Source organism: Monodelphis domestica, chromosome 5, assembly GCF_027887165.1.
Source record: "Monodelphis domestica isolate mMonDom1 chromosome 5, mMonDom1.pri, whole genome shotgun sequence".
In the NCBI taxonomy this organism is placed as follows: Eukaryota; Metazoa; Chordata; class Mammalia; order Didelphimorphia; family Didelphidae; genus Monodelphis; species Monodelphis domestica.
In genome coordinates this window covers 43,325,040-43,341,664 of record NC_077231.1, presented here as the reverse complement: position 1 = coordinate 43,341,664, position 16,625 = coordinate 43,325,040, and the positions used below count along the sequence as shown (strand labels likewise).

The 16,625-nt window shown below is 40.3% G+C and overlaps 1 protein-coding gene across 1 annotated transcript in view; it reads right to left on the bottom strand.

The window, feature by feature from the left end:
* The window catches only part of LOC130454491 (uncharacterized), a 43,065-nt gene extending 36,459 nt beyond the window's left edge, over positions 1–6,606 (bottom strand). The window contains exon 1 of the mRNA XM_056798432.1: positions 6,394–6,606. The gene's annotated coding sequence lies outside the window, so the exon portion shown is untranslated. The remainder of the gene's footprint in view (positions 1–6,393) is intronic.
* Positions 6,607–16,625: the final 10,019 nt, after the last annotated feature.

Below are 16,625 nucleotides of genomic sequence, written 5' to 3'. Positions count from 1 at the left end.
AAGTAATTGGGAGAGGGAGAAGGGAAAATGGTGGACGTTTCCTGAAACTGAAGATTTGGGAGAGAATTCACAACGTAAGAGAAGGACATCATGGGAGCAGAAATAAAAGGTAGACATCATGGCAAAATCCAGAGGATGAAGGATGGATGGCCTGGGTCCCTTCTTAAAAAGAAGGTTCCAGATCTTAAACCATGAAGTAGCCCCGGAGATGAGTTTCTCTTCTCTTCCTACTCCTAGAATCAAAGGCCATCTGCACGTGGCATGACAAACTTTGCTTCGGAAACCATGGAAAAGCCTTTCCTGAAGCCAATAAAAGCACTCTCTGTTGAAAACAAAGATTTAAAAAATGTCCTTGCCTCTAAATCTCAGAGGTGAGCTTTCCCACTCCTTGGCAATCTTCTCAGAACCCCAGGGAAGATGCCCAAGACAAAGGCACTCCATCAAACCAAAGGGAAAAAAAACGTATTGGAAGAAAATTAGATTCTGCACAAATCCCTAGAAGGTGCTACAATGGGATTTTTGCCCTATTGGCAATTGGTTTAAATCCACGAGCCTGTGCCAGGGACTTGAAATGCTTTTCTTTCATAGAGATTTGGGCTCCAATAATACTTGTTGTCATAAGACTTGGCATATATGTCCCACGAGGCACCCAGACGAAATCATCCTTCAGGGGAAAGTTTGCCCATGAGTTCCTCTACTCTCCCACCTCCCCCATCCAAGAGCTACACAGATAGGATTAGGGACAAGACCTGAGATTTAGATGGGAAAAGGAATTCCCCAATGAGGAAACTTCCCCTACAATGGAGATTGGCACCTTCTCTTTAACATACTTTTAGAGTAGATTTCTTTTTTTTTTTTGTCATGGACCCCTATTGGCACTCTAATGGGGCCTTTTTATTCCTTCTTAAAATAATATTTTTGAATAATCAAAGGGCCACCACTTCAGTGGATAGAGAGCCAGGCTTAGAAATGGAATGTCCTGGGTTCAAATGTGACCTCAGACACTTCCTAACTGGGAAACCCTGGGCAAGTCACTTAATCACCATTTCCCAGCCCTTACCAGTCTTCTACCTTGAAACTGATACACAGTATTGATTCTAAGAAAGAAAGAAAGGGTTGGGAAAAAAAAAAAGCTCAAAATCTAGAAATAAATTGCCTCAGAGAACACCTCTGTTAGAGAGCCCCAGGAAATGGGCTGCATTAAAATTTCATAGCTGTCATTAAGGTTTTTCTCTGCATTTTTTTTCTCATTAAGAAAAAAAAACAAAGTTAACTAAGAATATTATCTATCATAAAAAGCAATATTCAGATCAGGAAGGAATAGAATCAAAATTCACAAAATAATAAATAAAAATACATAAAATAAAAATGATGAAGAGGCAGGTGAAACCCCTGAAATGAAATCAATCCTGAGAGTAGTAGTTGGCTGCTTATTCTTGAAAATCATCCAGACTGGATGAGCCATGGCAGGGAACAAAGAGAACTGAGGGCTATAATTAATGATCCATGGTTCCTGACCTTTGAAAAACCACAGGGAACAAGAAAGACGCCGTAAGACTGAAGAGAGGAAAATGGATTCCTGATTTTTCAGAAAAGGGGGAAAAGAAATTCTTCAAAAGTTACAGGGCAATGAACTTGACTGAAAATCTCAGCAATATTTCAGAATGTTTATCAAATGGATAATTTATGAACACTTAGAACAGCTGGATAGATGGCTCGATGGATAGACCAAATCATCTTCCTGAGTCCAAGTGTGACCCTGGCCAAGCCCCTTCACTCTGTTTGCCTCAGTTTCCTCATCTGTCAAATGAGCTGGAGAAGGAAATAGTAAACCACTTCAGGATCTTGGCCAAGAAAACCCCCAAATGGGGTCATGAAGAGTCAGACATGACTTAAATGAGCAAACAACAATGAAAACTTAAAAAGGAGATATACTGGCATCTCCTTGGGAGAGTTTGTATTCTGTTCCAAGAGCTGATGTGCCATAGAAAATGGAAGGTGTTCATACTATCCTTTTCACACAGTCACACTAATTTTTTCCACATAGGAAGTTCCATCTCCATCTCTGCTTTGCACAGATTGTTTCTCATGCTTAAAACATTCTCCCTTCTTGCCTCCATGAGTTGGACTCCCTGGTCTCTGCCAATACTCAACCCAAGGGCTTCCTTCTGTGGGAGTACCTTTTCTGGTCCCCTAGTCCTCCCAGCTGCTAGGCACCCCCTTTCCAAAATACCTTCTCTTCTCTTTGTATATAATCTGTTTATATTCACATATATTAATCCCCCATTAAGATGGAAGTTCCTTGAAGACAAGGGATGTATGACTTGTCTTCCTGTAACTTTGCACAGTGCCTGCAATGTGCTTCAAAAATGCTTTGTGGATGGGTTGATAGAGAGCAGATTCAGGACACAGGAGAATGACTAAGAAACAGAAGAGACGTTTCTTCTACTTCATAGTCTTACTTTGTTTTTGTTCAGTTATATCAGTCATGTCCAACTCTTCATGACTCCACTTGGGGTTTTCTTGGCAGAGCTACTTGAGTGGTTTGCCATTTCCTTCTCCAGCTCCTTTTACAGATAAGGAAACTGAGGCAAACAGGGGTTAGTGACTTGTCTGGGGCCACACAACTAGTAAGTATCCGAGGTCATATTTGAACTCAGGAAGATGTCTTCCTGACTCCCAGCCTTGTTTTCTATCCATTATACCACCAACTGTCCCAATCTTACCTTAAACTGGCCCAGTGGACTTTCTCTAAAAAGTCCACATATTTCCTACAGATATGTATTTGTCACTTGAAAGAAATGACCCAAGATTATCCCTTTCCAATGAGTTTGAGGTGGATTTTTTAAAGTTTGCAATAGGTCAGTACCCATAGCAATGTACTAGTCAAATGTTTATCAGACTCTCTGGGTAAAAATTTAAAAAAAATATGAAGGACGTATTTTAAGTTGAATTTGCATCATTAGCATTTTATCCATCTCTTCCTTAAGTCTAAATAATCAACAATGTGATAAATCAAGGCTTGGGTTGTGGTCATTTGTTGATTTCTAAATGCTCACACTGAAAATTCAACAATCAGCTTATCTAACTCTAAATGATCACCCTAGTGCAAATATTGATAATATGGGAATAGGTCTTGATCAATGACACATGTAAAGCCCAATGGAATTGCACGTCAGCTATGGGAGAGGGTGGGGGGGGGGGGAAGAACACAAATCTTGTAACCATGGGAAAATATTCTAAATTAACTAATTAAATAAAATTTTCTAAAAAAAAATAAACAATCAACTCATCTAAACTGGCTCCATCTGCTCTAGAACACCCCTAAGGGTGAATTCCTTTTTTCCCCATTTCATAAGACCATTGACTTAACTTTCCAATAGCACAAATATTTTTCGATCAATAATAAGAGCTGACATTTACCTACATTCACCTAGAGAAAGTCATATTTAATCTGCATCCTCTTTTTAATAGCACCCATTAAGCAAACAAAAATAGATGGGAAGGAGGGAAGAAAACATTGCCTGTTCTTGCCAAACAGCATCAAAAGAGACTTAGAGGCATGCTTGACACCCAGAGTACCAAACACAGGTTATGGTCTCTGATCTGCAAGGTCAAATGATGCTCTGGAGGGGCAGCACTTGTGACGTAGGTGCTCTGTCATTTATGAAGCTCTATTGCCATCTTCTGGAAGGAAAAACCAAGAACATAAAGGTGAGTGGAGCTGCAGCATTCCCAGTGGAAGTGATCTGTTTTCTAGAGGACAACAGGAGGCACAAAAGGCTGCTCTAAGATTCTGATTTTGTCTCCTTCAAAGCAAGAAAGGATATCAAAGCTAGGGACTGCTGAGCATTTGGGGGACCAGTTTTTCGATTTCATGATTTCATTCATACAGGGGAACCCTCCCCTCTCGCCATGCAGATTAGACTTAGACCATGTTTCAGGACCCTAAGAAGTTAACAGGATCCCCAAGATCACACAGCCAGAAAGCGGGGAAGCCTGAATTGAGCTTGGACATCTTTGACTCCAAAGTTGGCTCTCCAGCCACTCCAGTTGCTTCCCAGAATACATTTACATTTTGCCTTCTGAAAAATCTGAATTCCCATTTAGGATAATTCCCTCAGGATGCATCTTGCTAGAGGCAACTGGCAAATCTGGATGAAGAGAACCTGAGTTCCATTTCCAGCTGTTTCTACACCCAATTCTCAACTGTGACTTCAAGATGCTACAGCCCGTACAGAAGCCACATTCCAAGAAAGTCCTCCTAGTGGATAGGCTCAACCAGGTTGAGGGGAGCCAAACCCAGTGGTGAGTTTGCAAGATGTCTACCCTAAGGATGTGAAGACTTCTCTGGTGGAATAGGAGGAGGAGAATAATTTGTTCCAATGAATGGGTGCTGGGGAACACTCAGAGCTTGGTCAGACATCAAAGATGCCAACATCATCCACTGCATCCCCAGCCATCAGCAGTCATCCTGACTTTTGTCTTGCCTCTGGGCTTGGATGACTCTGGACGACAGAGTGGGGCTGAAGACTGCACCATTCTACCTCACTTAAATCCAATTCACACATGAGGCACCCCTGATGTCATTGGTCCTTTTGGAAAATTAACAACTGGTTGACAGATTTGGGGTAGTGCCATAACCTACCATTCATCCCTGATATTGAACTTTAGGCAAGTCACTTAATCTCTCTGTGCCTCAATTTGCTCATCTGTGAAATAAGTTGGGTCCTAAGTAAGGGCTTTAATATCCCTCCCAGTTCTAAATCTATGATCCTAAGGCAGAAGCAACCCTTGAGTGAGCACACAGAAAGACCATTTAAGAGGGAGAATTTCCATGCTGCTTGCCTAGAATAGAACTATTGGAGATACCACCAGTGGTTGGGTTTTTTTTTTAACCGTTACCTTCTGTCTTAGAATCAATACTAAGTATTAGTTCCAACTTAGAAGAGTGGCAAGACCTAAACTCAGGACTTCCCATCTCTGGGTCTGGCTCTCCATCCTTTGAGCCACCTAGCTGCCCCCTCAAAATTAAGATACTAATCATAGGAGGGAATTCTTCAGGGAAATGAGACCTAAGTAGCAATTCTTCTTCTTTTTTTTTAAATTATGACCTTTTCCTTATTCAAGCTTCCTAGAAATGTTACATTGAACCATCTTAAAGAAGAAAGTCATATCAGAGAGCACAGGAGGTTTATGTCATTTTGGACATCTCTATCTCTAAGCTAGAAATAGATTAATTAAATAAATGAAATTTAATTTAAATTTTAAAATAAATAAAATCAAAGTATTATAATTAAGTAATCAAGTAATACATTTCTATTAAAAAGAAAGAAAATTAAAAGTAAGAAAATAAGAAAGTAATATTGTAGCAGTCCAGCCCATAGACACTATGGGGAGACAAGGAATGTGAGTGAGCACATAGCCATCCTGTGCATGGCAATAAATTTTATTGCCAGCGTGGCTGAAGTTTAGGCGCGAAACCTGGCTTTCCTTTGTCTCACTCTCCCGGGGATAATAACCCCACCTTCACCTTGTCATAAGTTGCATTATCCAATGGGAATACCCCAGGTAACTCATCCATATGTATTGAGGTATCATATAACTGTTCAATATGTATTGAGCTGTCAAGACTATAAATAAACGAGCCCCAGTAAGCTCCGCCCACTTCAAGAGCATTCCCAGGTTTGGCAAGGGGCATCTTCTCCCCTGCCTGTCTCTCTCTCTCTCTTCTCTATCTTTCTCACTAAGGCCTGGTCTTTAGGCCAGGCCTGCCTTACTTCCTCTCTTTCTCCCAATGCTACCTAGCATTATCTACCTCCTTCAGTTTCTGATCTCCTTTCCATCTGAGCTAGCATTATCCTCTGACCAGTATGGTGTTAAGTTGAGATCATTGGGTGGTTTTAGCCTGAATAATTACACTCAGTGGTCGGAGCTTAGCTGTGGCTCATACAAATAATATTTGTCTACTGACTCGGTTATTCACATCTCTAAAGTCGGCTCGTTCACGCCCTTCGCGGGATCAAAACTTCTACTCTATCTCTATCCTCTCTTTCTCACCTTTACAGCCTCTCGCAGGCCGGGAGGCTACAAATATATTAGTATTCATATAATTTTTTTCCTTTGACATCCCTTCCACTTTCTTCTGGGCAACAGTCGCAAATTCCCTTGGAGATGCGTGGGCAATATTCCAGAGATATCTATCTGTGCTTCCCACTGAGCTGCCTCACTGCCCCATACCTCATTTCTTACGGGTACAGAAACTAATGCCCGGAGTGAGTAAAACTTGCCCAAGGCTACCAAAGAATACTTCCATTTGGCTCATTGAAGAAGTTGGGGTCAAACACCATCAACTATGGCTGCTCGTCTGAAGCTTCTGGAGCCCTCTCCTACCTTGTCTTGTTTCTTGTAGCTTCTTTTAGAGTTCCAGGTCAGTTCCAAGTTCTTGGATTTGGCAGCTTTGGGGACTTTACAAAAGGAACAATTTCCAAAAGCAGCTACAACGTGTTCTCTTCTGAATGCTTCTGTCTGTCTGCATGAAACCAAGAATGTAGAACATAGAAGCTTGAGGCTGAAACAGGCTTTACAGATTTACCATCTAGTACAATGGCCTCAGGTTCTAAGTTCTAAGCAGGCATCATGTTGAACAGTAGGGATACAGCTAGGTGGCACAATGACTAGAATGTCAGTCATGACATCAAGAAGATTCACCTTCCTCAGTTCAAATCTGGCCTCGGACACTCATTAACTGGATGACTCTGAGAGGCAAGTTATTTTGCTCTGCCTCAGTTTCCTCATCTGTAAAATGAGCTGGAGAAGGAAAGAGCAAACCACACCAGTATCTTTGCCAAGAAAACCCCAAATGGGGTCACAGAGTTGGACAAACAACTGAACAACATACAAAGAAAGGTAAAAACCAGTCCCTGCCCTGTAAGAGTTGACAGTCTAAGAGAGAAGACAATGTCCAAAGAACTATGAGGAATATATTCAGGATAGATTGGAGATAACCCCACAGGAAAGGCAACCAGCATTAGGAGGATTAGGAAAGGCTTCACTGTCAAAAACTTCTCACATAAGGTAGGAAGGAAGGAAACCAGAATTCCAGATACGGGAGGTAAGCAAAGAAGATGCATTGTCAAGAAATGGACTGTCTTGTGTAAGGAAGAGGTCAAGTTCTAAAGGACTTTCCCGTGAGAAAACTGAGAATCAATGAAATAAAGTGGATCCTACTTTGCTGGACAAATGCAATACATCTACCACCTTATAAGACTGTAGCTTTGAACACAGAATTTGCTTGAAGACCTTCCCAAAAAATCCCATTTCTTTACAAAGCAGCCTTCCTTTCCCTTTCAGACAGTTCCAGTTGTGAAGTTCATTCTTGGCACCCAACCTCAACCTTCTCCTTTGTTACTTCCACCCTCTTGATCCCACAGCTTGTGTCCAAGTTCTTTCTGTTTTATCACCTTTGACAAACGGTTTTCCTCTGGCATCCATAATAATTTTGATCAATATTTTAAAATCCTCATAAAAGCTTCCCAGTCCTCAGAATCAGTACAAAGTGTACATTATGCAGTGATACACTTTAATAAAAATTTATTAAGTGGAATCAAGTGAAACATATTCCTCTGTGTTCTTTTTCTTGCCCAAAGTTCAATATCAGGGAGGAGTGGTAGGTTACTGCACTACCCCAAATCTTCATCCTGCAGAGAAACTCCACCCAGAAAAAAATTCTCAGTATCACAACCTCCCACTGAACCCATTATTGGCTTGAGAAATTCAGTTCCCATAAACACACACAAAATTAGAGACTTCATTGGCTCTCAACCAAATGATCTGAGTCTTTTAAGTCTCTCCAGCACTGTCTGTTCCTCCTACTCCTTCTTAAGCATCTCTCTTTTCCTTTCTTTGAAGATTCAGTAGTTTAGAATGCTGGTTTCTGTTTCATCTTCCAGCTGTTTATTGGCAACAGAGTTCTGTTGTTTGGGTCCAATTATGCCCCTAACTACTAGTGAATATATAAAAAGGTTGAGATACAAAAAAATCTGTAACCTCATTTTCACCAACCAAAGAAGTACATCAAGGCAAGAAGGATACGTGCTAATCAGCAGAACAGCACAAAATCCTATTGAAGAAATATCAAAGTTTTTGTTGACTCCAAAGAACAGAGGTCTCTCTAAAAGCCATTTTGCCTTTTAAAATTTCTATTTTTTTTTTAGTGAACAAAAATCAATTTCTTTTCCAACCATCTTCCTGTTTATTTTTAAAAAGAAAAGAAAAAGAAAGCTCTTGTAACAAACATGAATAGTCAAGAAAAACAAACTTCCACATTGGCCATGATGGAAAAAGAAGCATCTATCTCTCATTCTGCACTGTGATTCCTTTACCTCTCTGTCAAGTGATGGGTAGCAATGCTTCATCATTGGTTCCCTAGAATCATAACTGATCATGACATTGATAAAAATTCTTAAGTCCTTCAAAATTTCTTGTCTTTACAATTTTTTTTATTGTATACATTTTGGGGGAGCGGGGTTGCTCACTTCCCTCTAGATCAGTTCAGATAAATCTTCCTAGGTTTCTCTGAAACTGTCCTTTTTGTGATTTTATAAATCTTATTTCATTGGTATTGTTTTAATAACAAAAGTGTACTGAAGTCTGCATGGCTCTTATCCCTTAGTCTTTCTTTAAGGTCATCAAATATGGAAGTTCTCCTCAGTTTACCCAGGCTTAGATCCCCTAGATTTGTTATTGCTTTTTAAACCCTTATCTTCTGTCTCAGTATCAATTCTAAAACAGATGAACAGCAAGGGCTAGGCAATTGGGGTTAAATGACTTGCCCAGAGTCACACAACTAGGAAGTATCTAAGGCCATATTTGAACCCAGATCCTACAACTCCAGACCTGGCTCTCTATCCACTGTGCTATCTGGTTGCCCCTAGATTTGTTATTGGTTGTTGTTGTTGTTCAGTCCTTTCAGTCATGCCTGAGTCTCATGACCCTATCTGGGGTTTTCTTGGCAAAGATACTGGACTAATTTGCCATTTCCTTCTCCAGCTCATTTTACAGAGGAGGAAAGTGAGGCAAACAGGATGAAGTGTCTTGTCCAAGGTCATACAGCTAATAAGTGTCAGAGGTCACAGTTGAACTCAGGAAGATGAATCTTCCTCACTCCAAGCTCTATCCACTGTGCCACTTAGCTGCCCTGATTCCCAAAATACTCTGATTAAATAAATTCTAAAAAAAATGCTTTCTTGATAAAGCTTGTGGCCCAAGGAGGGAAAAAATCCTGGGGAATATAGGAACAAAGTTCAGGAATATCTAGAGCTGTTACTTCCTCAGGACAGGAAGATACATACAGTTTGGCAAGACCTCCTACTCATCACCTACCTGATGTCCTGAACAGTGCCACCAATGCCCTCAGGTAGCCATTGAAGAAACTTATGAAGACAAAATTGACATCTTCCCTGATCTTCCAAATTACTTTAGGGCATTCCTACACCTCTTCTTGGAGACACCAAGAGTAATTTGGACAGTGTCTCTCTCACCCCTGGCAAACCAGGGGTTTGGCTCTCCCCAAAACCAGGCTATCAAGGTCTCCTGGTATGTATGGAGCTAGCTTGATGACTCTGTTTCCCATAGACACAGAGCCATTCCTGAGCAGATTGGGGAATGCTCTCATGCTGTTTCAGCAACACAGTCTAAGACTCAAGTTCTCAGACTTAGATCACCAATTTAAACAATAAAGACAACACGGGGGGGGGGGGGGAGAGGGCAGCTGGGTAGCTCAATGGATTGAGAACCAGACCTAGAGATGGGAGGTCCTAGGTTCAAATCTGGCCTTAGACACTTCCTGAAGCTGTGTGACCCTGGGTAAGTCATTTAACCCCCATTGCCTAGCCCTTACTGCTATTCTGCCTTGGAACCAATACATAGTATTGATCCCAAGACAGAAGGTGAAGGTTAAAAAAAAAAAGAAAGACAACATGGAGGTCATCTCACCCAAAGCCTTCATTTCATAGATGAGGAACAAAGGACTTCAAAAGTGATGGGATTTGCCCCTGGTTATCTAGGTACTAAGTAGATTGTCAGAGCTGGATCTCAAACCCAGGTCTTTTAATTTCCAATCCAACCCTCTTTCCATGGCTTAGTGTGTTTATTTAAAATACACAGCCAACCCAGTTTAGAACAAATTACAGAAAATAACAGCAACGAAGACTCTCAATCAAGGAGCCTCCAACATATATGTAAAAGTTAATAATGAGGTTCGATGATAAATAAAACTGTGGAGATAACTTTGGTTAGCTACCAGAGAATATCAAAAGCATGGGAGGCATACAACAGGCATATCTGCTGACCTGAGGAGTTAACCAGGTTCATGGAGGAAGTTCAATGGAATCATGAAAACAGGGACATATCTATTAATGAGAGCAATTAACCAACATCATTAGACATATCTATTAATGAGAGCAATTAACTGATGTCATTGAGGATGTCCAAGAAAAACATGAAACAGACATATCTGGCCACCTGAGGAGTCACTGAAGATGATCAAGAGAAGCATGAAATAGGAACATATCTGCTCGTCTGATGAGTTAGCCAATGTCTTTGAGGATGTCCAAGAAGAACATGAAATAGGGATATATCTGCCCACATTGTCATGGTCACTGAGGATATCCAAAGGAAGCATGAAACAGGGACATGTCTGGCCACCCGAGGAATTAGCCAATGTCACCAAGGATATTCAAGAGAAGCATAAAACAGGGTCATTTCTGCTCATCTGAGGTATTAGCCAATGTCATTGAGGATCTCCAAGGTAAACATGAAACAGGAACATATTTACCCACCAAAGAAGTTAGCCAAGGTCACTGATATCCAAAGGAAGCATAAAACAGAGTCATATCTCCTCATCTGAGGAGTCTGCCTTGATCCATAAGAATGTCCTTCCCAAATTATAAACTCAAGAAAAACAAGTAGTGCACTGGGTCTGGAATCAGGAAAATCTGAGTTCAAATCCAGCCTCAGACACTTATAAATTGGATTTCCCTGGACAAAAAAAAAAAAATCACTTAATTTCTTTTTGCTTCAGTTTCTTCAACTGTAAAATGGTAATCATTATAGCATAATGCCCACCTCACAGAATAAGGATCAAAGGAGATAATATTTATGAATAAGTACTTAGTGCAGTCCCTGGTACATACTGGAGCTTATATAAATACTTATTCCCTTTTATTCTTTCTTTCCCATTCCCTACATGTATTCCTTGAACATCAAATGAGATATGAATAAAATGCTTAATAAAATGCCTATTATAAGGATATTTTTAGGGTTGTGACTTAAAATCTAAATTAATTTGGTTCCCAAGGAAAACCCATTATAAAATACCCAAGTCAGCTGGAAGTTTATGATGATTTTTAATTAATATAGAGGAAAGAAATTAAGAAAGAGAAAGGAAAAGAGTTAATTTAAACTGCTCTGGCACAGGCTGAGCCAGGTAGGAGTTCAAGGCCTTGGCCAAGAGGGCCTCCCCTGAGAGCCAAGGGAAAAGGAAGTCAGTCTTATCACTTACCACGTGACCGTCTCAAGGAAGTTGTCAAAGGGATCTCCTCCAGGCTCAAGTTCCAGGATTGAACTGGTGCCCAGACCTGCTCACAGGAAGTGACCAGTCAGAGCCACCTCTTTGGGGAAAGAGGCTGAAGAGAGGAAATGATGCCAAATATATAGATGGTTTTACATCACTTTACTGCATCTCATCTGTACAATGGTAGCTTAAGCTTGACTTAGCATAGCCCAGGTGTCTGTCAGCTGTTTCTACACATGTCTATCAAAGGTCATCCTCCTAGATACTTAATCCTTAAGTATGGGTGTAGACATTCCTGATTTTGTTAGAGTAAGTATCTTCATTGTTACAATCAGGAGATAGCTAAATCCAATCTTCACAATCCCCCTGATGATCATTGGGAGACTAGTCTCCCCATTGATCATTTAACATACTCATCTTGTAGTCTTAAAGCACTTCTAACTACATATGTATACAATATTAAATTTCTAAGAGGAAATTAAAATAGTTAGGGAGGAATAGAAAAAGAGAAAAAGCAAAATCAATGTTTTGCTAGGCACATTGACAAAAAGCCAAATTAGGGGCAGTCCCCTTTGGCATAAAAGTATACATTTACAATAAATGTTCAACCAAACTTCAGTTCAATCACCCACACCCAAAGTTCATTCTTGATCTTCTTGATGTAGTGTAGGTTTTCTGGCATCTTTCTGCAACAGTTCATTCTCTGGATTTAGGAGTTAACAAGCTTCTTCCTTGCAGATCTTTTCTCAAACAAAATTTCAAAATCTTGGATTTTTATTAAAATACAAATCCCCCTGCCCCGAAGTGGGTGTTAAAAAACATCCAGTTCAGCTCAGGATGCAATGTTGAGTTTTGGAGGTGTATATGTCAATTATCAAAAGAAGAGGGAAAAAATGTAAAGAAAAAAAATGGAAGTAACTTTTGGGAGAAAGAAAAAAAATTCAAAAATCAGAATAAAAATACCAAAATCTATGTATATAAAATGTTGAGTAAGCAAGAATAAATTCATAATAGGTCCTTGTATTAGGGTCCAATAAATTTCTATACCACAAGTCTGTAGGACAGAATGCAGTAATATTTCACTTACCCATTTGCAGCCAAGACTACCGGAAGTTGCCATACTATAAGAAGAAAAAGAACTAGAATTTTATTTTGATAGGGAAGTGTCATTCCCTGGTCTGACTTTTTTTTGTCATTCTCGGGGATATGAGGAGCCAGGATGATAGTCAAACTTTGGTACATCTCTGAGTACTTCACAAAGAGTGCAGATACAAGGAAGTCCTACGACTTAACCTATGTCAAGTCTCGCAACCTCAAGTCTCATACTGTTTTTCCTGTGTGCTCTTTTTGGCACTATTCAGGTTAAGTCAATGCTCCTTGTTTTTAACCCATTTCCTAGAATCAGACACAAACATTAATCACAGTCCCATAACATTTTATCAATAAATGACAGGTTCCCACAGTTTAAAGCTTTTGAGTATGCATTGATATTATAGCAAATATATATGTGTATATATATGTATATTAAACATATTACTGCAGAAAAAATAATATTAATTGTATGTACCTTTAGTACAAGAAATGAGAAAAAAGGGAAAAAATCAAATATTCTAAGCAAAATAAAAGCAATAATAAAAAAAAATAAGGTGAAAAATCAGGAATTCAATGTGTTCTTGAAAAACAGCATCCACTTGTCAATGGATTATTATCTCCAATGCATGTGATAGGATACAGTCAATTAGTCTCAACAGAAGATGCTCTCTTCACATATGAGCAATGAATCCAAGAGTAGTTAACAATATTTGGAATGGCCCTTCCCAGGAAGGCTGAGTTGCTCCAGTACACTGGAAGTTCTTTATATACACCTTGTCTCCTGGGTTCAAGTCATGAAGTGAAAAGTCTAGTGGTCCGGCTTGTACTGAAGCTCTGGATTCATGGAGTTCACGCAGTTTGTGCTGTAATTCCTGTATATAGGAAGCAATAGTAGTATCTCCCCCTAATAGTGATGTATATGCAGGGGAGAAAGGCTTAGCCTGTATAGGTAGAAGTCCAAAAAGCATCTCAAACGGTGAGATGTGTAGGTCTCCTCTAGGCCTGCTTCTAAGATAAAATAGGGCCAGAGGGAGAATTTCAGGCCATTTTAAATGTGTCTCAGTGCATAATTTGCCAATCATAGTTTTAAGTTCTTTATTTATTCTTTCAACTTGGCCTGAGCTCTGGGGATGACATAGTACATGAAATTTGGGAGTTATCCCCAAGCAAGAATATATCTAATTTAGGACAGAATCAGTAAAATGACTTCCTCTATCTGAATCAATATGTGCTGGCAGGTCAAAGCGAGGAATAATTTCTTTTAAAAGCACCTTAGCAACAAAAGCCTCTGTGGCTTGAGTCACAGGAAATGCTTCTGGCCATCTGGTCAGTTGATCTACTACGACTAGACAAAATTTATAATGTCCAGCCTTTGGCATTGTTATGAAATCTATCTGTAGGTGCTCAAAAGCCAGAGGATGCCCACCAAAAACTTTGCCAAGAAGGGCGGTGTGAGCTGTTGATCCAAACCTAATCTCTCCCATATTGTCTTCTAATTTTCTCAGCAGTTTTTATCAAATAGTGGGTTTTGGTCCCAAAAGCTGGGATCTTTGGGCTTATCATAGACTGTCTAGCTGAGGTCATTTACCCCAAGTCTGTTCCACTGATCCTTCTTTCTGTCTCTTAGCCAGTACCAAATTGTTTTGATGACCACTGCTTTGTAGTATAGTTTGAGATCTGGGGCTGCAAGTCCTCCTTCCTTCGCATTTTTTTTCATGATTTCCCCGGATATCCTTGATCTTTTGTTCTTCCAGATGAACTTTGTTATGTTTTTTTCTAATTCAGTAAAAAATTTTTTTGTTAGTTCAATGGGTATGGCACTAAATAAGTAATTTGGGTAGGATTGTCATTTTTATTATGTTAGCTCATCCTACCCACACCCTTTGATCTTTCAAGCCTTCCCTTGGAAGAAGTTATCCATTGACCACTGGGTGCTTCCTGGCCATAATGTAAAGGGTCCCACCAGTTCCAGATTATTTTGAGACTATGGTAACTAATACTTGGCCTGTTTCCACAAGTGTCCAAGACAATAGCTACTCTTACCTCACAGATGTCCTGGGGGCTGCGACCTTTTCCTACTGCTTACTGACAGTCTCACTGGGGCCATCTCTGTTGCTCAATGCTGCAGGCATTAAGTAGTCTCTCCCTGTGCCAGAGCTTGATAGTGCCCCACTCGGGGCGGTCTTCCTGACTCCAAGGCCATGCTGCTTTTCCTGAACTTACCTTTATAGTCTGAAAAAAAAGGTTTTTTAAACCCTTACCTTCCATCTTGGAATCAATACTGTGTATTGGCTCCAAGGCAGAAGAGTGGTCAGGGCAAGGCAGTGGGGGTCAAGTGACTTGCCCAGGGTCACACAGCTGTGGTCTAAAAAGATTTGAAGGACTTTGCCAGTGAAGACTGACTGGGCCAAACTATTGATTCAGGTTCCAGCCTGGAACTAAATGAGATGCCTGTACTCCACCGAAGTTAACAAAAGGAGGCTTTTTTCATCAGAGCTGGGACATGACATTCAGAGCATGGAAATTCACTAAGATTAGAGCTAGTCAGGCTGCAGTCCAACACCTGAGGAAAGAGCTCCAGTCTGTGTCCTATTTTTATACTCAGGTGATCAGGAAGCCCCATCACTGGCCCAAGACTTAGTCCCCTGAGCCCATTAAATCTCAGGGACAGCCCCAACACCTTAAAGGAAAAACTAGTCTGAACTGCCCGGACCAAAGCCTTAGCCTATGACTCCTACAACATCCTGCCCTTTGGTAGCAAAGCTCTAACCTCCTGCAACTGAAATAACTTTAGAATTGTTCCTGGACGAGACCCTGACCTCAGGCATGTGGGACCTCTATTGACTGCATTAACCGGAAAAGAAAAATTAAAAGAGAAAGAGAATTAAAAACAACAACAACAAAAGACAGCAAATCCCATGGCGATCTCCTGTGGTGACAAAAGTCAGAGGTCCTAGCCTTCCTCCCCTCCATGGTCCTGTGATCCAGTGTCACCGGTCCCCTGGCTCCATCTTGTATCCAGGGGAATTCTCAGACCTCCTCTCCCTGTCCTCTCAGGGTCACTCGTCCTGGAGTCACCCTTCCCAGCTTCCCTCTCGCCTGTCTCAGGCTCTCTTGCCATCTTTGAAGTGGGCAGTTCAACCTTTCTCGAGCCTTGGGACTAAGAAGTCATTTCAGGGAAAGGAGGGGGTGAATGTTTATGAGGGATACAAAAGAAATTGATTAATCATCGATTTTGGAAAGTCCCGCTTTTCTTTAAAATTTAACACATAGGGTGGGGAGGATGGCAGAAGAGGTAGTCTGGGAGCAGAGTTTATCATGTGGTTGGGGGACTTGGCCAAGGTGCAGCCAACAAATTTCAAGTTGAGGGTCACTTTCCAAGATTTAACTCATGCTATACCTTGCCTAAGATTTTGTTCTTTTCATCCAGAAGGCAGGATGAAGAGAGAAGAGAGTGAGAAAGAAAACTTTTCCAGTAAGAACAAGTTCCTTTGAATAAATGTTAGGTACTGTGTCCTTGAATTTCCATATTCAATCTTTTACTTATTTCTTTATTTGTAAGAAACTGTTTAGAAGTTGAATAAGTTTACAAACTTAAGTTTTCCCAATTCCAGATCTTTCTATCCATTGTACTACCTGGCTTCTTTTTGGGTAGTCATGCCACATTTTTGACATAGTGTCCTTGCCATTCATGAAAACCCTCTGATGTTTCTGCAGAATTTGTTCAATTGATTTGACCCAAGTGCCATAAATTTAATATTTTTTAGATTATTGAGATCGTTTGAGATCCCAGTTTTCTGATCTAAAATATTAGTCATCTCTCCTAGTTTTGACTAATCCACAAAGAATTTTGAACTCATTTTTGATTTAATAAAAGAATATAAAACAAAACAAAAAAAAAGTTGAATAAGTTTAAACTCATACCAGGCAAGAGGGAGGAAAGAGTATGACAATTTAA